Here is an 18,454-nt window from a genome sequence, read left to right on the forward strand (position 1 = left end):
GTGTGTGTGTGTGTGTGTGTGTATGTATCCTAATCCCTGGAACCTGTGTGTGTGTGTGTGTGTGTGTGTATGTATATATATACACACATACTATACACATATATACACTCACTATTTTTTTCTCTGATTTAAAAACTAAAAACCTATAGGTACCATGCAGTACAGTAAACCTTCAGAACCTCTCTTACATAACTGAAACTTTGTACATTTAATCAACACCTTCCCATTGTCTACAGCTGATAATACTGTATCATATACTTAAAATTTGCTAAGAGGGAAGAACTTACATTAGGTGTTCTTCCTACAAAAAACAAACAAACAAATATCTAATAATTAAAAGGGACCTGGAGGAAACTTGGGGAGCTGATGCGTGTGTGTATGGCTTTGGTGGTGATGGTTTCATGGTGTATATTTATCCCCAAATTCATTAACTACATTCTATATGTACAGCTTTTAATATGTCAATCATATCTCAATAGAGTAGTTAAAAAAACACACACACACACAAAACAGCTAGGGGCTCCCGGGTGGCTCAGTTGGTTGAGCATCTGACTCTTGATTTCTGCTCAGGTCAAGGTCTCAGGCCCTTGGGATCGAGCCCCTGTGTTGGGCTCCACACTCAGCAGGGAGTCTGCTTGGGATTCTCTCTCTCCCTCTTCCCCTGCCCACCCCTTCAAATAAGTAAATAAATCCTTTAAAAAGAGGGAAAAAAAGCTAAGCCAGAAACCTAAAAGCATACCAGGATTTAATGGAAGCCAGCACCTAATAGTACTCTATACATTTTTTGTAATTATTTTTTAACAATAAAAACAGGTATATATGGCACTCTGATTATAAAGTCTTGCTCATTTTCAAAGAAAGCAAAAAAAAAAAAAAAAAAAAAACCATGCAGGATATAGTGGAAAGCATAAACTGTACCAGATATTCAATTGTCTTAAAATCACTACTACTAACATGCTTAAGCAAAATACATATACACAATAAGGTGGTTTTTTAAATGGTACTGATGTGCCTTATCATTTGTTGAGAACATGATGGATTGGACACACTAGTGCCCTGGTCAGATGTCTCTTTCAAAATCCTGGAACTTTTCTCCAAGCAGTCAGAAGTGTTGCCTTATAACAGCTTGGAGCCGAGTACATCTCCAGAGATTGCTTTCCTTTTGAGGGAGCTGTTCCATTCGAGTATTTTCACCCACTCTCCAAGCAAGGGCTTCCCACATTCATCAGCTGTGGGTGTGATGTGAGTGTAGACATTGGGATTTATCGGAAGGGCCTTCTGGGAGGTAAGCTTCACATCGGATCAGCTGAGGCCTCTTTTGTGTTGTAGCACAACCCAATTGTTTCCTTCTGTCCCATTCTTCTTCCCTCACCTTATTGCTTTTGTTTCTGAGAACAATTCCCAAAACTACCAGCATGCAAATCTGATTCAGAAAGTGTTTTCTGGGCAATCTGCCTAGTAAGACTGCACCCCCAGTGGTCTTTGGAACAGATTCTAAAATGAGGTTTTTGAGGCTGATCACCTGCTGATTGATGATGGTGAAGACCCCACGTCTTGTGAATATGAATAAAGGGCTGACAGCCACTGGAAGAGAGCAGCAGGGCCTTTGTAAAAATTCACCAGTGCTGAAGCACGATGGAGAACCCTTGGAAGCTCATACACTGGTGGTATAATATATTAGGTCTTTGAGGTGCTAGATGGAATTCAAGTTTGAATCAAATAACTGGTGCTAGAGAATACTGATTATTAGAAAAGACATTGAAAGGCCAGGGTGTATTAATAATAACAATTTTAGGCAATGGTAAGGGGCTTCCGTGGCAGTACAGAAAGAGGTGTTGTTCTCCTACAGTTGTAGGGAAGAGGAAGATGAAGATTAGGCTCAGGACTATTCCGTAGGTACCAGAGCTCCAAAGAGCACAGAATTCTCCTATCACAACAAAAGGAGATTGTAAAACAAATAGGAGCCATTGGAACTCAGTCCCAAGGACAAGAATTATAGAGTCCTAAGGACAGAAATTGAGAGCGTTTCCTTCTCTGCCTGTAGCGTAAGCCCCTCATACTGGCAGACTCTCCTTGCCATCTTGGAGATTGTCCTTGTCCATTATCTTCCACTGCCGTGACTGAGGTGGCCACAGGGACTATGCTCCCCTTCAGAGCTACAGGTCTTATAGTTGGTTTCCTTCCATGCTTGCAGGATGAGAACTACAGAAATTTAGAGGATAGGCTTGGAGCTCCTTTGACAATGCAATACCATCAGAAATGTTGCTAATATTGTGTAGAAGAAAACTGCAGGTATAAAGTCTTTGATCATTTACCTAATGGTTTGTGAACTTGTATGAGCTGAACAGTAACCCCAAATATATGTCCCCATCCTAATCTCTGGAACCTGTAAACATTGCCTGATATGGCAAGAGAGTGACTATTATGTTGTATGATGAAAAATGTGATTAAGAATCAGTCAGGTGTATCATCAATGTGTCACATGCACCTCTGTGAGACAGAGGTGGAAGGAGATTAGACACAACGAGAGCGGAAGACACACAACCGCAAAAGAGAGGGGGATTGTAAATCAGAGGCAGATTTTGGTGTGAGGTGGCTACAAGTCAAGGAATAACAAAGAATGCTGGGCAGCCACTAGAAACCAGAATTGTCAAGGAATGAATTCTCCCACTAGAAGCTCTGAAGGGAGCATGTCTTTGCTAACCACTTGCTTCTGGACTTCTGGCCTCCAGAACTCTGAGGGAATAAATTCCTGCTCTTTTATTCTAAGGTTGTGTAATCCGTTATGGCGTTTCTAAGAAACTAATACAGAGCTTAGCTTCTTTCCCTTGCCATCTTCCTCTCCACATAATCTTGAGCTGTCAAAAGCAATGGACTTGTCAAATGTTGTTCTCTGGTAAACTGAGCTTTCTTGAAGCTGTTTTCAGTTGAATACTAGGCAATCTCAGACACGTCTTCTGCACATTGTTCTACCTCAATGGCTAGTTCTGTAACGACACATTTATTATGGTTTTTTTATATTTTAATATTAATTTCGAAAATAATTTTATCACTTGTAAATGTTGGGTAGTTCATCTCCATTGTTTATATTAGTTGGAGACAACAGAGATTAGCCGTTCAGCTAGGTGCTCATGGGGTAGCCAGGTCACCTGCTAGCCATGTAACTTTGAGTAAGTGGGAAGCCTCAGTTTATTTATTTATAAAATGGGTTTAATAAATGTGATATTTAAATTAGTTAATATATTAATAAATTAGAAGCGTTCCTGGTGTATACTGTATATTTGCTAATGAATATTTGATTAAAAGCCTGAGTTTGTCATGACTTATTTGGTTTAATCTTTACATATGGCAGTGGAAGGCAGAGCAATAGTACCCAAAGATGCTCACGCCCTAATCCCCAGAACCTGTGAATATGTTCTCTTACATGGTAAACACTTCACAGATGTGAATAATTAAGAATCTTGAAATGAGATGATTATACTGAATTATGCAAGTGGGCCCAGTATTATCTCCCTTTTAAGGCCAGTGTAGCCTAAATTTTTCATGTGGCTCCAATGTAATCAGTAGGCCTTTATAAAGGGAGGAGCACTGCAGGAGAATCAGAAGGGGGAATGTGAGGACGGAAGTTACAGTTGGTGTGAAGTCGTGGCTGGTTTCAACGCTGGAGTAAGGCCATTCGCTGGAGGAGTACAGGTAGCCTCTAGAAACTGGAGAAAGCCAGAAAAGAGACTATTTCCCTAGGGCCCCCAATATGGCCCTGCAAACACCCTGGTTTTAGCCCAACGAGACCTGTTTGTTTTCCTGAGCTCCAGAAATATAAGACCTAAGTCTGTGTTGTTTTAAGCCTCTACATTTGTGGTAATTTGTTACAATTATAGAGGAAAACTCAGAGATCATAGAATGTTTAAATACGTGTTTCAACTCCAGTACTTGTTTTTTGTTTTGTTTTTTTAATGGAAGAGAATGCTCGTGTGTGCCTTGTGAAGTTTTCTGTACATTTTCTTACGTTCCTTCTAGGGTAGCTCTCTGAACTCTGATATTGCTGGATGATAAGTAGCATGCACCTCTTATTCCAGAAGTCTGCCCTAGCTGCTGGCTGCTTTGTGTTCTCTTTGGTGTCTTCTCACAGTTTTTCTACATGGTCCAAACCACTAGCCCCAAAGAATTGCAAAGCTTTGCCCTTCCTCACAGGAACAGGAAACTATGCTGTACAGCAGAGGTGATGAAAGCTGGAAACTGTCTCGAATGTGTCCTCTCAAAGGGGGTTGCCTCTTTGCCACTCATGATCTCTATCTAACCTCTGTGAAAGGGAGCGTCAGGTGGCCATTAAGGAGCTAGGGCTTCTGCACGGCCTCACCAGGTGGAACCATGAACTTTTGAACCAGGCTGCACCATAAATACTCCAAGGATTCTGCCCGAACACCTGCAACTTGCTATAGTCAAGTATAGAGCTTTGGCTTGGTGACAGCCTTAGCAACCAACTACGTTTAGCCAATCATGATTCTTGGTAAACAACTGATGTAAAGATTTGCTTTCTCCTTTTTCCAATTAAAAAGACCCTAAAATTTCTTTTGATGGGACACAATTTGGTTGCCACCTGGATCTGTGCTCCCTGGATTGCAATTCTAAGACTCCAGACAAAAGTTTTTGTTTTATTTTTTCAGCTTTTTTAATTTTTTTTCTCTGTCAACACATGCTGGAAGCTGCCTTCAGATCAGAAGATTTATTCCTGTCTCTTAAGTTAAAGACAACATGTATTTTTTCCCCTTTATAATCAGTTAAAATAGATTTGTAGCAATGCTACCCACCTGCAATGAAGAGTTGATTTTATATTTTTATTGGTGTCAATTTGTTTCCTTTTTGTTTAGACTTCATAAGTACAGCATGCTAAGTTAGCCTGAATTTCAGGTAAACAACAGTGTTTTGGCACAGCACATCACATACAATATTTGGGACTTACACTGAACTGGTTTTTTAAATTTATTTAAATTTAACTTGGCATCCTGCATTTTTTAAGTCTGGCAACTACATTTTTGTTATAATCTCCTGATTTTAAGCTATGTTCTGGAATTTAGCTTGTAAAATGAAAATCTACATTAAGCCACTTGGTCAATTGAGAGGAGAGTCTTTTCCCAAGTTACTACTTACAGAAACTTGTAAAAATATCATCGTTTATGACTACTACATTCCAGCTATTAACTGTAATAATATAAATAGTAGTAGAAATAGCCTTGGTAACAGAAAAACGATTAGCATTTCTGGTTTTAAAACACTAGTACTTAAGGAAAAAAACACTAGTAATTCAAAATTGTAAGTAATTCAAATTCTTTGAAGACTTGTTTTTTAATGATTGACCTATAACGTATTAGTTTCAGGTGTATGACATTTAACACTCATATATTGTAAAATGATCCCCACAGTAAGTATTTCACCTCCATCACCATATTAGCTATAATTTTTTTCTTTGAGGACTGTTATCTCAATAACTTTCAAATACACAATACAGTATTAACTATAGTTACCACGTTGTACTCTCCATCCCAGGGCTGACTTAGTTTATAACTGGAACTTTGTACTTTTCGACTCCCTTCCCTCATTTCTCCATCCACCCTGACCTGTGGACACTTAGGTTGCTTCCATATCTTTCCTACTGTAAATATTGCTACAGTGAACATGGGGGTGAAGAGATCTTTTCAAGTTAGCATTTTTTCCCCTTCATTTTTGGGTGTTTATCTGGAATTGCAGGATTGTATGGTGCTTCTATTAATTTGTTTGAAGAGCCTCCATACTGTTTTCCATAGTGGCTGCACCAATTTACTTCTCCACCAATAGTGTACAAGCGTTTTTCTCCACATCCTTGTCCGTATTTGTTATTTTTCTTTAGTAGCTGTTCTAACAGGTGTGAGATAGTAGCACTTCGTGGTTTTGATTTGCATTTCCCTGATTAGTGATGTCAAGCACCTGTTCACGTGCCTCTTGGCTAATATGTCACAAAATGTTCAGATCTTCTGCCCATTTTTAAAATTATATATATATATATATATATAAAATTTTGCTCTGGAGTTTTATGAGTTCTTCATATATTTTGAATAGTAACCTTTTATCAGATCTATGATTTGCAAATATTTTCTCCCATTTGGTAGGCTGCCTTTTCATTTGGTGGATGCTTTCCTTTGCTATGTAGATGCTTTTTTGTTGGCTTGTTTGTTTTGATGTAGTCCCGCTTGTTTTAGTTTAGTTCTGTTTTTGTTGCCTTTGCTTTTGGTGTCAAATTCAAATGTAGTTTTGTTCAAGGGTGTTGAAATTAGAAAAAAATTTTGAAAATTAATTTAAAATATCTATTTAAAAAGGGTGTCCATTGGAACAGTTTGTTAGGTTTTACTCCTATATAACCAAGATGAAACAGATAAATTGTATGCTGAGTTGTAAAGGAGAAACTATTATTAAATGAATCCTCAAATATTCTCATTTTAATCAGTCTTCAAATCAGTCATCAAAACTATTTATCAAAAATTTTTATTCAGATTGACTTTTTAAAACTGACACACCTTAATTTATGAAGTCCACTTAGGTCAATTAAATATCAATGATATCCAGTAAAATGGAATTAACAATTCTGTGTACAAAAAATATCCAACAGCTTCAAAAATGTGAAAACATTACTTCAGAAAAGACTTCCTGGATGAAGTTCCATTAAAAAAAAAAAATCATGTTGAGAAACTCTGTTTTGAAGATATAACATCCTTATATGTAGGTCAACCCCTAATTCTGGTACTGCTGCGTCTAACCATGCCTTATTCTCTAGGCAGAGCTGCTGACTTTACCAAGCACCAAGGATTCTAGGCAATAATAAATTAATTATTAAATGTAGCTGATTACTTCTCAAAAGAGAAACTAAATTTAGGTTTATATTTATTAGCTCCTACTATGAGAGCTATGTGTCAAAGTTCATGGCCTACATACGAGTTCACCTCCAATATGCGCCAGTTCAATCATTTTGAACCTCCTCATATTGTCCATTAATTGAGTCATTCCATCATTCAAATGAAATGAGATTGAATGATCCACTTAAACACCTTTATACTATAAAATGTCCAACAACTGAGAAACTTTTCTCTGATACAGATTTTTAGAACAGCCTTGAATAAATATTTGCTCCCATTTATTTGACATACTTAAGTTCCAGTTTAACTCTTCCTGTACGGCTGCTGCTTGCTTCAATCTCAAACATAACAAAAATAACAAGCCTCTGGCAGCCTAGGGAAATTCTCCATGTTGACGACAGCTGAGTGATAACTCCCACTCTTAACCCAGGGATTGTCAACATGCTTCAGAATTGCTCCAGTTTGTGTCTCTGTCTATCAATATTTCAGGCCACAGTTATACTAATCCAAGGCTTAGACAGCCTTTAAATGACTATGGTGATATTCTGTATGTTTTTCTGATAGTACATCTGAGCCTAGTTTTTCCATCTTGTGGTTTCTCAAGGTGTGACCTTCCAAATAACACAGGGGAAAGTTGTATACAGCTTGTTGTGAAGAGCCTGTATCTAGCATCCTGCTTCTCTTAATGGCCAATTGTAATACTGGGGCCATAAGTCTAGTGATAAATTGAATTTAATCATGTATTGTTTTATTCAGAAGCCAATTCTTCTCAGGACTTCAGTGATCCATTAATCTTTTTGTATTAAGATAGTAATATGCGACTGTGTAATCAGGTGGTATTCTCTGTATTTTAGATACGGATGCAACGCATTTATCGCTGAAGGCAGCGTTAGCAAACTCTATGCTATATTTTGCATGTTAATCAGGTTAGCAGGAAACCATTGCTGTTAACTTTTATGCACCCAGCAATGAATCTAAGTATATTTATTACTGCCAATTGTTTCTAAATTCCTCCTTTTATTACTAGAACACTATAAGCATGTGTGTCCATAGCTTTTTATGGAATCCTTCACTTTGTATTATCCAAGGTGTGACTTTTCCATTAAAAAAAAAAGCCCCATTTCCAACTGTGGTAAAACATAGGAAAACATGCTTAGATAGAACACTAGGCGAATAATCCTAAAAAAAAACCAAAAAACAAAACAAAACAAAACAAAAACAAAAAAAAAACCCACAACAACAACAAAAAACAAACCTTTAAAAAATGAGTACCTTTTCCCTTTTGGAATCATTTGCATGTTAACTAAAATGCCTTTTTGGATGAGAAGGATTGGTCTCCCAGTATGTCAGAGACCAGTCTCCGTATCACATATTCTGCCTTTGTTCCAAAGATAAATTGGCTGTAATAATCTTTAGGTGCTGCTATACACCATATTTCAAGTTTGCATGGGTTGAGCCCATACCTTACACGGTAAAGGGACAGGGAGTAGAGAAAGGTAAGGAACAAAGACTAGGGCAATAAAAATGACAACAGGTTTTTGGAGTCGGCCTATCTGGTTTTGCATACCAGATATTTGTGTTCTTGAGCAAGCTCCTAGCCTCTTGGTTCGGAGATTTCCTTTTCCACATCATGGGGATAATTGTACCACACCAGAAGGCAGATGGTGAGAACTAAATAAAATTTTGCAAATGAAGTAAACAAAAAAAAGTTTCCCATCTCTCTATATACCTCCTCCCCCCTCCCCACCACGATGCTTCCGTTGGGAGGTAATGGAACACTAAATTAAACCCTGTCACCCTGTCTAATGTGATGGACTGCTTCAGAGTTGGGTGATTTAGGGCATCAACAGTGTAAGAGATGGTAGTTCTTTTCCTTCACTGCTTTGTTATCTTTAGTTTGTGTCTGTTTTTATACACCGTATGAGTGAAAGCAAAAGACCAAAGTATTAACTACTGGGGGACCTAGAAAAAGTTGAATGAATGTTGATAATTACTATAAAGAGTCAAGAGTGAAGAAAAAATGGTGTGTATGAGAATTATCTTCTCTAGAAACTGATTATGCCAACAACCTATGCGATGAAGCCTTTTTTTAAGCTTCTGATTCTTTTTATCAAAGTATAGAATTAACTTTTTCAAAATTTTTCTGAGTATATGACGATAATTAGTGAAATTTGTTTTTGACAATGTCTTCCTCATAATATAATTTAGAATAGTTTTAAAAATATGGATTAAAATTAACCACTTTTTAAAGATTTTATTTTAGAGATAGTGCATGAGTGGGGGAAGGGACAGAAGAGGAGGGAGAAGGAAAAAGAATCTCAAGCAGACTACCTGCTGAGTGCGTAGCCCAACACTGGGCTCATGTCACACCCTGAGATCAGGACATGAGCTGAAACCAAGAGTTTGACTCAGCCCAACCGGCTGAACCACCCTGCCACCCCTAAATAACTAAACTTTTGAAAAGCATAAATAAAGACTTCTGGATCAATTTTTATGTAAATATTGAGGTAAACATTGAGCAGCATAACACATATTTAAATATTTGGTATTTATCATTTTTAGCAGATTATTTGAGTAAAGTAAGTTGTGAAGGTATTAAAATAGCAACTTTAATGAGAAATTAACTTGTAAAACATTGATTAAAAATATTTTCCTTGGTAAATAGCACTGATAAGTTAACATTGTATCACCTTTCATACCTCAAAAATTTCCTACAGGAGTATGAGAACTGTACACTTATATATTTTAATTTGTAAACCACTCCATATTTTGTATAGATTTTTTTTTTTCTACTGTAGGGGGAAAATGGCTAAGTACCTGCATTCTGACCAACTTTTTAACTGAAAAACTTCAATAAAATCTCGTTAGAATAAAGATTTACTATAGTCTTTTCAAAGACCTAGAATATAAAATACCTTTTCTACTTGGATAAATATATTATTTTGGGTGATCTGGATATCAGTTTTGATTATCCCTTACAAACTGAGTAATAGAAAAAAAAATAGATGTGCAATTGATTAAAAACCTTTATTAAATGACAACCTTTATATTCTGAAACCTTAAGCTTAAAAGGTACCAATATTAAAAAAGTATTCTGTATCTGTATTGAATAGCCCATATTCTAATATAATATATATATATTTTATATGTATATATATAAATAAAATATATATAATTTATAGGTTCTAGAAAGCCATCCTCAATCCAGTGTCTCGTTCATTTGTTGAGTTTGTATTGTAGGGCAGGCACTTGCTAGGTGGGGAGGATACAAGGCTGAATAAGACACAAATCCAAACTCTGTCGATAGCTGTACTTTCTCAGTGTTTGGTCTTGCTTGATAAAGTTGCAAGTGTGAATAAAAATGACTAAACTATTTGGATCTGGTTTTTCAGGCCATTCGGATTGGGAATAAAGAACAAAACCATCTTCATGAGAGAACCGTTATCACGAGGGACTACAGTGTAAATGGTAAGTCAATCATTGCTCTCTACTTCCCTGCTGGATGGAGGTAAGAGAATTACTTATTCATTAATGCAATTAATATTTGAGAGTCTTATAAACAGAATGATTGCATTCTTAGAATGAGTTTATATCTCAGATAACATGATGAAATTGTTTAAGCATGAAATGGATTTGACAGCAGAGAGCCTTATTTCCTTTTTAAACAAGCAATGAAATCTGTCCTATTTATTTGCAGTAAAACTCTTTAGAATGCTGTAATCATTACCCAAATACAGACTAAAAATTATTCAATTAAAATAGTGTTCTTAGATTTCCTTTGTTTTAACATGAATACTACAGAATCCCACCCAATTTATACTCCTTATCTTTGGGCACAAAAAAATCCCTGTTTTCTGTGTGCAGTGACATCTGATACTGGCTACCTGGAGCTGGGCTAAACCTCACAGGATGGAGATAGTCTTCCACAAGATGGCTCACACTTCAAGCACCAGCCACAAAATGGGGGGTTCCCAGAAGCCACCCTCCTTTTCTGACTAACAGACTGCAATTCAGGGGTTCCCACTAGCTTTTCAGGTTGGCTAATTCACTACAACAATTTACAGAGTTCAGGAAGGCTATACTTGATATCATAGTTTTATCATGGTAAAAAGGCTACAAATTGGAACCAGTCAAAAGGAAAGCTGGATAATAGAAGGTCTGAGAATGTCCCAGATGTGGCACTTGCATTGTCCTCTCCCCATGGGTTTAGGCTATGTCACCTTCCCAGAACATTAATCACACTGATGTGTAGCAATATGCACAAAATAATGTCAACCAGAGCAGACCACGGTAGCTTCAGGGGTCCAGAGCTTGTATTAGAAAGTCGGAATTAATTGAATTGATTGTGAGGTTGAACTCCATCTCTCCTTCCCTTCTTCAGAGATTGCACCCACATCATGTGATTCAAAGCACCAATGTTCTAATCACATGGTTGGCTTTTCTGGCATGGCCAGCTGCCATATTGCATGATTTCATCTTTGAGATCCCCATTATGAGTCACCTCACTATCAGAAACTCTTAGGTCCCACCATGAATAACAAAGATACTACTATCACTGGGGAAATGCCAAGGATGGAGAGGCTGCCTCCCAGAAATGGGAGATAAAGGACAGCTAAAGTATCGTGCAGTAATATCACTTTTAACAGTTCCATCTAAAAACCTAAACAGCCTCCATCTCTCGAAGAAGTCTTCAAATGATTTCTCGAGTTGTTCTAAGCATCTCCCACCCTCCCTATTTCCTCAGTTTTTCCCGATTTTCTACCACTGACTTCCCTGCCCACAGAATACTTTGAAAAATCTTTGATCTGTCCATTAATAGAAACCTTAAAATATGCTTATTCTACAACTTTAGCTTCTAGATGTTATTAATACAAGGTAGATACTTGTTCTGCCTTAAAGCTAATTTGATATTTTATATTTGATATTTTTATTATATTTACTGTCTAGGGGTCATGCATTTTTTGGTCTTATTCACCTTATAATACTTCATAAATATATTACACATGTATCTAAAATAGTGTTTGGCATATGGTAGTTCTTAAGTGTGAACGTCTTCAGTGGCCTAGTATCAAAATGTGAAGGACCAAATATGTTTTAATTTCAATAATTGGGGGTAGTTGCCAAGACTCATCACAATACATGGTCTCTAAACAAAGGAAAATGATTCAGATACTAAACAGCCAAAATGATAAATGTCCAATTAATCCACAGTTGTTGCTACAAACATTAATATACACCCACCTTTCCATATATATGGTTCCAGATATAAATAGCTTCACTTAATTCAACTTTTCCTTAAACTATTGAATATTCTTCCCCTTTGCCCTCAGGCAGCCCAAAGTTTTATCACTTTCTGTATCTAGCTGCAAGCTGAGTGGAGTCCATTCCTCCTTATGTATGTCTCCGTAACCCATGCATTAAATGATACAGTTAACCAATACCAATAAACCCATGTATATTGCAAGGAAAGAAATACAGAAAATTTCAACCGTGTTAAAAAAATCAGAAGTTGTAACTTGTTTCTGAAACTGGTCATGAGGGTTTGTTAGCTTTTAGGTTCTCTTTTTGCATTTACTCAGCGTCTAAACTGGTCAATGTCTTTTAACCAATGCGTCTTTGGACATTCTGCTTTTAATAAGGTCTCAAAACTTTTTGATTATCTTTTGACAATGGGTATGATTGTACAAATAGGCATGCTAGTGAATCATCTAGATACTATTCCTTTCCTTAGTATAATAGAATTTGAATTTCCCTTGTCATGGTCAAACACCATAATGACACTGAGATTTTTTGTTTTTGATTGATCCATTGAAAAGAGAAACTAAAAATTGTCATGTGGCTTCTGATAAAAAGATACCTCTCACCACCATTGAAATGGTAGGGTTTCTGAAACTGTAACATCACTACCCAGTATTGGATCAAACAAAAAACAAAACAAAAAACCACTAAAAAGCCAAAAAAGTCATTTTAAAAGGAAGCCAGTACTTCCCTAACCAATGTATTTGAGAAGTGATCCTGATGTCTAGCTGGCATTTATAGGTCCTTGTATGAATAGCTCTTGATAAATATCTGCCTTCATAAACTAAGTCATTTCTTTATGGTACACCAAAGTTTTTGATACTATAATATTATTTAGCATTCATTCTTTGATTTATGTAACTAAAACCACATTTTAAGAAAATAACTGCTCCTAACTTCTGAGTCTGAAATTTCAATCCATTACATAACTAGTGAAACCATATGGATAACTTCATCTCAATTTAGATTCAATTCTTAATCCCAAATATTCCTTAGATCATTGCCAATTTAAATTAGCGAATCCCTGTAACTCTTCTAGGATAAAATATTTCTTATAAAGTTACCCAATATACTTTGTTACCTAAATCTAATCAGAGTCTATAAGACTGTAGACTATGCCTTTGTTGTAGGGACGGCAACTAGTTTTCCCTTACGCAGAACCCATTGGGTGGTAAATTACAGCATATCCAATCCTGAAGAAGGGGCTTCTCTATTTGCCAAGAAAACGTTGTTACAGTGTTGGAAATAACACTGCAAGTCCTTAATCTCTTTTGTAATTCTCAGATTCTCTTACCTGATAAATATCCAAATCTTCACATAGGAGATCTGATGAAGCTGTGAATCACATTTCCCCTTCCTTTGAAATAAACCAGCGCTGGTATTTGCGTTAAGAATTCTTGCTCCGCGTAAAATTCTTGCTCCGCGTATATGTTATAAAAATACTTTTAAAACAAATCTAGGAATGTTCTATGGTTTAGACTATTCTAAGAAGTGAGAGATTTCAGGTTGTTCTTTAGGGTTACTTAACTACCTCATCTATGGCCATGTAATTCTTGATGGCTTTCAAAGTTTGCCTCCGATGGAGAATTTATTCTAGAGGGCCGCAAGAAACGTGGTTAACCATCAAGCTGTTGCATACATGTCTGCAGTATTCCAATATTTGCTTACTAACTGGTTAGTACTTCGCTAGCCCCAATTACATCAAGGATCCACTTCTTTGAGCTTCTAACAATCTTCTGACCAGTCAGGTAGTCCCAAATAAACTGATCTAGAGAATAAATATATTGAGACTGGGTGCCTCACAAGACTTACTGGAAGATTAGGGAATTGGGCTAAGGAAATAGGCAGGAAAAGGGAATGCTAGGTGCCAAAAAATATGCATAAAATTCTTTACAAAAAAATGGGTTATTCTCTTGCCTCTGTTGATAATCACTTGATGTCTCCAAAGTGCTAACACCATTCAACACAGTATCACTCTGAACTGGAATGAATTCCCAATAATATTTAAATTTCTGGTTTGAAATATTTCGGTATCTTCCCCTGTTCTGCTTCTGGTATTAGTAACCTTAACATAAGAGCAAAAGAGAAAAACAATGTGCCTTTTACAATGTGTTGGGAAAAACTAGTTTCAAAGATATAACCCGATGCTCAATTTTACTAAATGATAAAATATTACAGAAAATTAGGAAACCTGTCTTAATTTGAAGTAGAAAACAATCATTTGAATGTAAATTGTTACAATATCTATAGATCACATCTTCTATCGTATATTTAGGGAACACTTAAAGGGCCAGCTCATTTGATGTTTAAATACTTCTTAAACCCCTTATATAACTGCCTAGAGGAAAGTTCTAATTCTACTTAATAATATGGCATGCTTTTCAATATTTCTCTAGAATCACCTAAAACTCCAGAGAAATCATATTCTTTATGGGTTCCATAAATGGTGTCATTTTTAAGAGCACAATTTCAAAAGGCACATATGAGAATATAGTGATATGACAAAATCTGTCTGAGATATTCAAACAGACACCTAAATCTCCAAGGGGCTGGGTAGAGGTCAACATTTATACAATATTTATAATAAAAAGCCCAAGAAACATCTTGCCACTATTACATTTCATGTACATCACTACATTATCCACCACGAAGCTGACACTTTTACTAGCTGAGATATTACTGCTTCAAAATCAAACTTGAAATCAAAAGCTTTTTTCTGCTTAGAACAGAATACCCTGCAAGGACCATCAAGTATATTTCAAATTGCATGCTGCTTTGTTCTGCTAGAAATACTTCGATATTCAGGTGACATAAGCTAATTCTCTGAAATCAATGATAATTAGCTAGCTGTTGCTAAATTATACACAACACAGACAAATCATCTCATCATAAAGGGGAGAGCATTTGGTTAGCATTTTAATAGAGTAGGATATAAATGGTGGGTGTGTGGTAAGACAGACGGTAGAGTAAAACTGCATTTGTTTAGAAGTTGGAGATGGGAATTTACACTTCAAGTGTTCATCTTAGCCTTGTGGTCTAGGCCACACGTGTACATTAGTTTCTCAACTACAAAGTGCAGATTAAACCTATTCAACTCTGAAGTATTAAGCAAATGTAATTTGTTGAGGAAACTATACTAAAACTGGGATGGAAATTCTGAGTTTGAATTTCATGTTATGAATAGAAGAGATAATGTACATCTCCTAGGATACCATATGGCGCATAAGAGGTACTGGCTAAATGTTTTTCTTTGTCATAGCAGACAATGACAAAGTCCCAATCTCACAGAAATTTGGTTTTATTAACTGTTGAAGATAATTATGCATCACTCACAACTTTGCTATAAAAAAATTCAAATCTCAAATTCTAAATTACAATGACTCCTGAAATGTGAAACATTATTGATCGTAAAGAAATGATGGGGACATGGCAGTGTAGGCAGGTCCCACAGACTCTCTTCCCACATAAATCAAGCTAAATTTTCAGAATCTCTGTCAGGCTCTAGAAAATAGACTACAGCAACCAAGTGAATGGTTTTCTGGAACTGGGAGGGTAATAGGGAATGAGTGCTATTGAGCAAGGTTTTTGGGGGGGTGGTAAATAATATGAACTGGAAACTGGTAGTGATTACACAGCATAGTATATACACTACAGTCCACTGAATTGTATATTTTAAAATTATGAGAAATCTCACCTATCCAATTATTAGTATATAGGACAATATGAAACTAATGTAAATTACCCAATACATTAAATTCTGACAAACTCCAAATTTAAATGGTCTTTCCGGTAGAATTTACCAAATATTTAAGAAAAAAAAACAAAATCAGTTTATTTTTCCAGAAAACAGAACAGTAGGGAAACAATCCAACTTGTGTTAATATGTCAGCTTAACCTTGAAGCTGGTATGTGATATTGAAGGTTACCTGCATAGGTTATCCCCAAACATGCCTCTTTGGGGTGTGGATTATTTTGAGTTAAAGGCAATGGGAAACTAGCAGATGCAGGGAAAGCTCTTTATTTCTCCCCCTCACTGCCTAAAAATAAAGTATAAGATTCCCCTTTTGTTAAACAAAAATTCTACTTTTTCTACAAGGAAACTTCCACTTGTAAAGTCCGTCGTGTCAGAGCTGCTCAGACAACTGTGAGACTGCGTGCACAGCAAGGCAATGCTTATTTACTACATGTTCTCTCTGCTCTCCTAACTCCTCCCCCTGTCTAGAAGCCCTCAACCCCTTTTATCTAGCCTAATGTGGTACGTAAGCCTTAACCATCTGGCAGCCCCCTTGGGCCACATTTGTCTTTGAACTCCCTCACATAGGCCTGTAAACTTTTTTTTTTTTAATCTGTGTTTTATAAGTTTGGTACATGGGCCCCAGCACTGAACCCAGAAGATAAGAGGAATATTACTGCGTTCCCTGACAATATTTCAAAAGTACACTACAGAGTAATATCCCTTGTGAGCCTCTAAAAATCCTTAAAATATTATCCAAGGAAATACCACAATATGTACTAAGAATAATGTCTTGACCAAGTAGGCTTATCCCAAGAATAGCTTAATACTCAATTATTTGATGGAGATCACATGCTAACAGTACAGGAGGAAAACCATGTAACTTCAATAATAGCAGAGAAAAGCAAATGAGAATATTGAGCATGAAACCAGTGTCCTGAAAAGATAGCCCAAGGCTGTGATGTAGGCAACTCTGGTGTTTGATCTCAGCTTCTAGCTGGGAATGTGTATCTGGGGGTCAGAAAGGCAGAGAAATGCTGGTGGGTAGCCACCCATCTCCAAAATGGATGGGAGACAGCGTAAACAGAAGGAAAGCTACTAGGATATGAATCGCAGCTACATACCTCTATCTTTTCACACCTATCGGAAGCAGACTGACGCCTTACATAAAATGGACAAAATGAAGGACCTAATCAACAGTTGAGAGACACTATAAAAGTGTCCAGATGTAAACATCAGATGAAGTAAAAACTAAATGTAAATGAAAGAGGAGTTAAATGTTCTAATCACTATCTTTTGTGCAATATAAACTTTGTTAAAAATACTTAAAATTGTCTTTGATTTTGATAATTTAGTGTATGGGGTTAATTTGAAAGTATATTAATCATGATATTCCAAAGTGCTAATCAAACTCTAAAATGATAGTTCATATGTTAAATGTCATTTGTTACAATATTCATAAATTCAGTGAATAAGAACTTCAAATCTACAGATGGAAGAGAAGTTAACATTGATTACTACATCAGTTCTGAAAAGTAACATGCATTTTCTATACAGACTTTAAAAACAAAACATCTCATAACATAGCACAGATCAATTGACAGAATCTCAGATATTGAGTTTCTTATTCTTACTAAGAATGATTTTGAAGGCTGGAGTGACATGATCAGAGTACATAAAGGTTACAGATCTCTATACTGTAAAATGTGAACAAATTTATAAGGCAAATATAGGCATATCTCCATGTATGCATAGGTATAGACATGCACACATACATTAAACAAAGGTTTTATGCCTGCCTCTTCTAGTGGGTCAAGCTCTGTTACTGCTATCTTCATTTTCAGGGGGAAAAGAAGCCCTATGTTTTGTATATACAACTATATATGTAATCCATATAGTGTATATAGAATGTATGTATTATCCATATAATTTATCATGTGCATACATGCCTTCTGACCTCTGATCTGTCATTCTTACCATGGGTCAAATAGACAATATTTTCGGTCACTTGATGTGACTCAAATGTAATAGCTTTCAAATAATCCTGAAAAGAAAAACAGTTTACTATATAAACATTCTCTGAGGTCAACTGCATTATCAAAAAAAAGTGAAACCTCTATTGCTCTCTACAGCAGTCTCAGCCATAAATCTCTACTCTGGTAAATATCAGTGGTTCCTGTAATAGATTCCAGTTAACGGGCGCTAAAAGCATTATATGCAAATCAATTGTCTTTCTAATTTTCAAATTTCTTTATCTCAAATACTTTCTCAGTAGAAGCCAAGCCGAGCATGTCAAAATCCACATACTCTCACTAATATCAAGTACTTCTCTTCTGATATTAACTCCTTGTAAACCCACTCTGAGCTCCGGATTATTAGCGGACAAATTGTCTCCCTGCATTGTCACTCTAAAGGGATTTATGTAGTCTATTTTTAGACTTTGTTTTCCATTTGGTGAGAATGATATTCATTCCTGCCTGCAAAAGCAATGAGAATAATCCCAAAATGCAAAGTTGAGATAACTTTATTAAGTTTTAAA

The 18,454-nt window shown here is 36.3% G+C and overlaps 1 long non-coding RNA gene across 1 annotated transcript; it reads left to right on the top strand.

Moving 5' to 3' along the window:
• The first annotated feature begins 3,613 nt into the window (after positions 1-3,613).
• On the top strand, positions 3,614-13,576 carry LOC148108454 (uncharacterized). The gene is made up of 3 exons (XR_015727801.1): positions 3,614-3,693; positions 10,277-10,352; positions 10,749-13,576. It is a non-coding gene; the product is annotated as an uncharacterized LOC148108454 (long non-coding RNA).
• Positions 13,577-18,454: the final 4,878 nt, after the last annotated feature.

This window comes from Ursus americanus, chromosome 19 (genome assembly GCF_024610735.1).
Source record: "Ursus americanus isolate L20-20 chromosome 19, mUrsAme1.1.p, whole genome shotgun sequence".
NCBI lineage: Eukaryota > Metazoa > Chordata > Mammalia > Carnivora > Ursidae > Ursus > Ursus americanus.